Here is an 8,120-nt window from a genome sequence, read left to right as displayed (position 1 = left end):
CAGAGGCAAGCGCTTATATGCAATCAAAAGTCCTGAGCAGCTCCATGAAGGATGAAATGAGGCCTCTGCAAAGGAAAACTCTTTAAAAACCCACATGCCCGACCCAACTCGTGGCTCAAGTGAGGTGACAAAAAGGCTACAGTGGATGAGATGGTCGGAAGCATTTAAACTCAACATGCACATTTGGAAATTGGGAAAGTGTCTTACCCTAGATGTTTAGCCATGGTCAAATTAGACCCCTGACTTTCTGGAAACAAAATATGTAGTTACCTTTTACTCTGACCATCCTCTCCCACCTGCCTAAGGTACTTAGTCCTTAGTTAGAGGGCCTATGCCAGGCCTGCAATTATTAAATGCTCATCACTGCATGGAGGATAAAATTTGTCTTTCCTGCCTTAAAGTTAAATTCGGTCTTCTGCTCAAGTCCTGATCTTGTCCATTAATAGTGTTCGTAGACAAAGTTTCTGAAAAGATCAGAGAAGAACATTCCCCCCAAAATTGCCCAACACTAACTACAGACAACAAACAAAACTTTATTTAAATAAGGAGACAGCCTTCTAAATACATACATTCTCTAGTAAAGTGTTTTATTAATTTGTATGATTTAATGATTTTAAGCACAAGTACATTGAGCACATTTAAATTTTAGCAATATAAACATCTGACTTTCAGCACATAATGAATGCTATGTACCTTTCATGGGGTCTTCCGAGAGATTCAAATGATAAAGACTCCTTAATTCTGTAAACAATGTAATTAAAGCAGGCACTAGTGTGTGAGGGAGGCGTTTGCAATGAGATTTAGGATGGAAACGCCGTCATTTATTCACTATCCCATCATGAAAGCCCATTGGCACAAGGTTTAGTTAGACTTTTTAAAAGGCTGGATGGGAAACTGCTCAGTCCTGACTGCTCTAAGGGGACAGGTGAGTAACATTTAATACCTCCACAGCTCTTATTTAAAAGGCACTTACTTATCCCTAACATGCAATACTGCAGATTCAAGTTAAACTTATCTGTTAACAGCAGTCTGCTGTTTCCTGCTCCGAGATGAAATCAAACAACTCTTCTGCTTACGAAGAGAAACCTGTCTGAGGCAAACGAAAGATTGGCACACTGCACCGCCTCAAGCCACTCGATCCCACTCCTCAGTAAGCTTAGCTTCTTTACTCCAGGAGTAACGTAGCATCTTTACTTCATTTTTATTCTGCTTTTGTAAAAGCAGTTGAGATGAACATTTAGTCGTCACTGTTTTCATCAACTCTTTACTTTGTGGATAAAGCTTGGTAAGCCATTAACTTTTAAAGGTAATTTCCAGAACTTTAATACTGGTTGCTTTCACTTGCTTAAATTTTTGCATATGCAGACTTTCCATCAGTAGTAATCTCAGGTTCCTGCTCATTCCCCATGGAGACATGACATTATCTTTTCTGCCTTTACTTATCATTCACCAAGGAGCTGTTCCCTCTGCATCTACGTCATCACACTGCCAGGCTGGTTATGACTCAGTTGGTGTTATCTGAAAAAGGGCTACAGAAAAAAAAAGGTTTCCCCTCCCTCATCAACAAAAGCCCACCCTCTAAAAGACATCAGGCTGACTTTCATAATCTTACATTATAAATTGCAAATAAATACAAAGTATACAATGCACAAAAAAAAATAAGCATACCTTTACATCTTGTTTAGTCAAGGAAAATCATCTCCTACACTAGGGAAAGACTTGCTCATACAGAACTGAGGTGGAATCTTACTTGATAATATAAAAGCTATCACCAGAAGAAATCCCTTCAGGGTCATTAAAGCCACTTCCTCTGCTCTGAAGTTCCTATAGTAGTTATTAAGATACATTAAGTCACCTGAAAAAAATTTCAAAAGAGAACCACACACTACAATCTACATCCAGTAGTTTCAAAAGAATTCCCACTATAGCTTTCACACCATTCCAGTGGCCAGACCAACCCCCAAGCCCTACACACTTTCAAGGTAAGACACAACTGTTGTGATTTACTTTCCTTGCCCACAATATCTGACTGGTGGAAATACCCAGGGCAATCTTCCTCAGCTGCCCAACTCAAAGAAAGAAAAAAAGCAAAAACTGGATTGGGAGTTACTTGCCAACTTGAAAGCTGAGATTTCCTCAGTTTTTCCAAATATTTAAGTTCTCTGGTATGATTATCTGAAATCATAAACTAAACAATTACCTAACCTCCCCCCCACCCAAATACAACAGGCCACAGCCAACTAAGTTTGGCCCCTCCCCTTTTAATGAAATGTTACAAGTCATGATGCTTGAAAACTTAACTTCAACATCTGGCCTAGTCAAGCTCCTGAAGTTCTCCTGAGGTGATTGTGAACCAAAGCTGCACTGTGCAGTACTTCAGTGGCAACTGGGAAAACTCTTCCAAGGACAAAGGGCAGCTCCAGTCCCTGAGGTGTCGTGCCAACAACAGCATAGCAGTACACGCCTTCTCTAACCCAGTGCCAACAGAACTATAGCATCTGTGGAAAATCTTAGAAAAAAAACATTTCCCCCCACCCACTCCTCCCTTCATTCATTCCCAAATAGAAATGTTTAAAAGATTAGGAATTTTACTGTCTCATTAAGGGAGGGGGGCAAGAATGAACTACCAGCCATTTGCCAATTAGCTCCTCCACAATGTGAAAACTACTCATCCTCTATTTCTAATTGTAAACCTGTTGAGTTCTGCTTATCCTGATACTGGATTTTCTTTTTTTCCTGGTTCCCTTGAGTCATCTGGCTTTAGGATTCTAGACAGACCTAAGGGGAAAAGAACTCGAAATATATTTTGTCCCATCCCCCCAAAAGCACTTTGCCCAATTACCTCCCCTACACAGTAGTGAGACTTGCAGAAGACTGCAGTAGATCATCTATTCACAAAACTAAAACTTCTTACAAAACTTGCCAGCTACCATTCTTCTGGGCCTTGGCAGTCTGCCCTCAAAAGCTTCAGACAAGATGCAAGGACATAACCCTGAAAAAGAAAAACCTACAACACCCAGAAAGACCTACAGCCCCAGATACATCTCTTTAAAGACAGAAGTGTACGACTTCCCCATTACTATAAAGGCAAAGTAAACAAGTTACCATCCTCAAGTTACAGAAAACCACCGCGTGGCCGACCTCACCGGCGTTACCGCACCACATGCTCTCCCTGCAGCCTCTCTTGCACACTGGCATGCTGGTTAGGAGCCGCTATCTATGCTCTCCACAATGCCTGCTCGCCTCCTCCGCGCAGTTGACAAGCCAAGACGCCAGCTAGCTTCATCACCACCTCCATCTGGTCCACCTTCCTGGAATCCTTTCCTAGCTTCACCACCTCAGCGTCATGGCTTCTTCCTAGCTTCCTCCACCGAACCGCACTGCTTCCTGGGCTATCTTCACCACGCACTGCTGCTGCTGGCTCCTCAGTCCTTCCTAGCTTCACCAAACTGGCTTCGGGGCTCCTGTCTGCCGCTCCTGTCTTCCTAGGTTCACTGAATCCACTTCTGTGTAGGCCTGGGTCAGCTGCCAACGCTAGTCGTTAAGATTTTTAAAGCACCTCAGCTCAAGTCCAATGCAAAATGCTGACAATCTTGAAACTTATCAAAAGTCCTTTAGTTATCAGAACAAAATTAAGCTACTAGTTAAGGCTTCTAATCTTCTAACTCTTCAAACGCATTCTGCCTTAACTTTTAATTATTTCCATCTTAGTAGCTTTGACTGCTAGTTTCACTCTTGTAAAGTGGCTGTCTACAGACTCAACTGTTGACTCCATCAGAAATTTCAGCTCATGGCTTTAAAAATAATTTCCTTCTGACTTTACTTTTGGTCTCAATCTCATGTTCTTTGCCTATCTTGAATGCTGGCATCCAAAGTTGTCTGAACTTTCGTTTTTCTATCTTCTAGTTTTCTTCCTCCTACCTGTGCGTTTAAATACCTTTGTCTTCTAAAGTCTTCGTCTTCTATTTTCCTATCTTCTCTACAGTTTTTTCTTCACCTTCCTGAACTTGTCTTCATTTTCCACTTCCATTTTCTAATCTTTCTCCAAAATGCTAACCTACCTTCCCCCTTCAAACTCAGGCTTTCAAAAATTCTGGGCCATCAGGCCTTCAACTTGTTTTTCTCAATCTTTTAAACTACGCCTCATTTCTCATTTTCAAAGTATTGTCTACAACCTGACGGTTTTAAACGCCATTTAGATTCTGTTTAGGTAACCTTGGCTTAAATGTAGCTCTTAACAAGGCTGACCTTTAAACTAGAACCTCTAAACAAAAACTCCACAATACCTCCCTTTACAATCTTCTAAACTGCTCTGGATAAAATTCAGGTCAGCCTCCATCATACTATACAAATATTTTTCTTCTCTTTTCCTTTTCCAAACTGTTTAAATAGGCCTTCATATTTTTAAAATCTTCTTAAACTAGTAAAGCTAAGTATTATCTCAACAACCTACTCTATTAGGTTTAAAGTCTTAGTTTCTTTTTATTTCTTAATCTTTTTAAATAAAAACTTATCTGAGAATTCCTTAGGATGAGTCTCCTGCCTCACCAGCTTCTTCTGCTCTCGCTGCCTGAATGCCTGACGAACAGCCCGGAGCTCCCGTATTTATTGGGAAGGATCGCATCACGCCACCGGAACCTAGTAACCCTCCACCATCTCGGTAAAGGAAGAAAAATAGTTCCTCAGCGAGTTAAATGTAGAGCTTGACTTCTAAGTTTCTAGATTTTTCTTGGCACTGTGTGGGCCTCCAGACCTTGCTAATACAGAGGAAATATTTAAGTTATACTAATAAGTACCAATAGGTTTAAGGTTTTTGGTCACAAGATGAAAAACACGAATAGCTACTAAAAACCGGGAGCCCAACGTTTGTCAGATATTTCAACACCTTTTGCGTTTCCCTTGGAGGACAGTGGATACTCTATTGCTCTTTGAAGTGGGTTTCCCGACGGCTTTCGTTTCCATTTTGTAAATCCCAGAGCGGCAGCCATTTCATACAAAACAAAATGGAGGTTTCTCGAGAATGAGCTGGCCCTGCGAGTTGTTTGAGGTGATAGCACTTTGCTTAGTACTGAGTTGTAGTTGGGAGCTGAGAACACCGACCTGCAGGGACGGCTGCCCACGACTTTATCCTGAGCCTGGGTTAACAGCCCTTTGATGCTTGCAAACGTCAGCCATTTAGGCTGCCAGGTCCTCGTTCCAAACTAGCAAAGCCCATCAGCCGGCCCAAGACGCGAGGCTGCGGTCTCCGTCTAGCCAAGCGAGGGTCGCTGCTTCTGAGGACACGGTGACCTTGCTGGCCTCGCCGAGCACAACCCTCACGGCGCCAGGAACCGTCAGAGCCCGGCCCATGGCGGCCGGGTTTCGGGTTGCATTGCTTTAGGTTTCCTGACCTCATTCTTTTCTAAATTTACGACGGAAAGGAACGGGCGTCTCTACAAGCTGATGCTTTTCTCTTTCTCCAGGGGACCATGGCGAAGCGATCGCCAGGCTGGGGGGAGCGGACCGCGCGGGGGGGGGGGGGGGGGGCTGAAAGGACCCCGGAGCGCGCCACAGGGACAAAGGGGGGAGGGGCAGGCGCAAGGATACGCGAGTCGTGAGTCGCCGCCTCCCTTTGTGAAGCGCAGAATCCGGAGCTGGCGGCCAGGCGGGCGCGGCCGGTTCTAACCGGTTCCAGCCGGTCTAGGCAAAGTTTTGCCGCAGAGCTTCGCTGCGCAGGCACGCCCCGCCCCGCCCCCAAGCGCCTGGACCTAGGTGCGGGAATGACTGGTATGGGGGCAGGGCAGCTGCTTGGGGCCTGTGCTGCTGTTTCCAGGTCGCCCCTTACTGCGGGGCCCACTGAGCTGGCTTTTTTTGGTCTCCATGTCATCCATTAAGTGTTATCATACATACATGGAATGCTTGTGCGTTGACTTTATATTCTAGAATTCTCGAAGGGAAGCGAGTCTCGGGTTGATGCAGTAAGCTGGAGGCGACCTCTGTTTTTAGAAAAGCGATGGGAGTTCTGGGAAACAGCACCCCGAGGCACAGAGAGGCAGTCACAGACTGGCTCCCCAGATCTACGTTCTAGAACCTGTAAATAGGGAGGTTTGGACAGAGGCTTTAAGAGGATAGACAGAGAGGGCTTAATAACCGAACAGGCCGAGATGGTCACTGATAACAAAATTCATGAATACTCCTAAAACTAAAGGGGAGGCCCCCTTAGATTAAGGTGGGGCTCTAGCAAAGCTGGGGCTGGTCTACGTTAGACCTCCAGGCCATGCCTCCCATCCCATAGCCACAGCAAATTTGAGCTCACTCGCTTTCTTTCTATTGTTATGTTTATTTTCTGAGACTGTTTATCTGTGTAGCCTTGCCCCACCTGGAACTCACTCTGTAGACCAGGCTGGCCTTGAACCCAAGCACTGGGATTAAAGTGTGTTAGGAAGCCTGGGGCTTGTTTAAGCAGCTTTCTCTGACCCTTGCAAAGCTGCCCTATTTTTCTGTTTCTGTCTGTAAAAAGCCCTAAAGAACGGAATGTTACTGAGTGCCCATGGTTCCCTCTAGATGCACACTTGATGGATGCTTTGGGCCTGGAAATTTTTAGAATTTGAGTTCTGAAAGGACAAAAACTTGAGTCACCTGAATTATAGGCAGTGATTTGAGTCTAGGGAGTTTGTGATTCATCTAAAATTAGGCCAAGTTAATGAACAGAAGGTGTTCATCCTTCATTTTCAATCCACCTCCTTCTCCTCCCCCGACCTTCTGTTTCTAGTTTGCCTCTGCTGGGGGAGGGCCTAAAACATGTTCTAGAGGCCAGAGAAATGCAGCCAGTGTTTAAAAGGATAGTGTGGGGTCTCTGCAAGTTCCAGAGAATAGGAAGTTCGGGGTGAGCCAGGGCATCATGGGAGACCCTAGGTTTAAGGGGGAAAAAGTTAAAATGTATAGCATGGCGTGTTTTGTTGACAGGGTCTCACAGCCAAGTTGTCCTGAAACTCTCTATCCCTGGCTGGCCTGGAAACTCAAAAGAGATCTCAGTAGTCTTTCTTCTGAGTGCTGGGATTAAAGAGGTGACTCACCTGAGGCAAAAACTAGAGATTTGTTTTGTTGTTTTGGAACCGCTGCAGATAGGGTAAACTAGGCAAGCATTCCACTGTCCCCCTCTGTCACCCATCGCTGAGATTCCTTCACACATCAGCCTTTTCCTTGCTGTTGGAATAGTTGTGCCCAGGGTTCAAAGAGAAACAGGCAGCAGGGTCACTCCAGAAACTCATCCAAAAGACATGGTTTGCAAAGAAAGAGGAAGTTCCCAGTGATCATCCCATGAGAAGTAATGTTTCTAGAGAACATTCTGGACTATCTTTTTCTAATTGCTGGGGACCCAAATGCCTGCTGTCTTCCCCCCTTCTTTTTACTTCACAAACAGGCTTTGGTAGTTTCCAAACCACTCTGATTCTTGCCTCTCTTTGTTTAGTGGGGCTTTTCTGGGATTTTCTTTTTCCAATGTTAAGAATTGAACCCAAGACCTCAAGCTTGCTAGGTAGACAACCTATGTCATGCCTAATCCTCTTTTCCTTTTTTTTTTTTTTTTATAGAGGGTCTCACTGTGCAGTCCTGGCTGGCTTACAGGGCACCACCAACACAAAAGGAGAATCTGCCGTTCTCCTCAAAGGAGCCCAGGCCAAAAGCAGAAGCTCTGAGTTCCTGGCAGGCACATCACTAACAAACATCCCTGTGACCTTGGGCCCAACCTCATAACTTCTGAGTGGTAATTTCCAAATGTGCAAGAGAGGAGAGCCGGGACCGGAAGATGCTTATTCTGTAAACAAAGGGGTGGAGCGAGAAGAGGGAGGATTTTAGACTTCCTGCCTGTGACCTGGAAGACTAGTGACCCTGAAAGTGACTGAAGCAGCAATAATTCAGAATTAAGACACTGGGCCAGAAATGCTCAGAGAACACTGGAGTCTACCCGCCCCTTGCAGGTTGCAAAGGCATGTCAGGCCTCAGCAAAGGAATGGCTACTTCTCTCTTTCGGTTTAGTGCTGGGAACCAGAGACCAGACTGGGCAAGTCCACCTGCATTCTTCCCAGACCTGGGAACTGCATCCCATTCTGTGATTTTTATCCATAAGGCCCAACACAGCT

At 44.8% G+C, this 8,120-nt stretch overlaps 1 long non-coding RNA gene across 1 annotated transcript; it reads right to left on the bottom strand.

Moving 5' to 3' along the window:
* Positions 1–513: 513 nt before the first annotated feature.
* On the bottom strand, positions 514–4,567 carry LOC308417161. The gene is made up of 2 exons (XR_013974938.1): positions 1,669–4,567; positions 514–1,529 (listed from the first exon to the last, which is right to left on the bottom strand). It is a non-coding gene; the product is annotated as an uncharacterized lncRNA (long non-coding RNA).
* Between the last annotated feature and the right edge of the window lie 3,553 nt (positions 4,568–8,120).

Source organism: Micromys minutus, assembly GCF_963924665.1.
Source record: "Micromys minutus genome assembly, chromosome: 2".
Classification (NCBI taxonomy): domain Eukaryota; kingdom Metazoa; phylum Chordata; class Mammalia; order Rodentia; family Muridae; genus Micromys; species Micromys minutus.
This window is presented reverse-complemented; position numbering and strand designations above follow the sequence as displayed.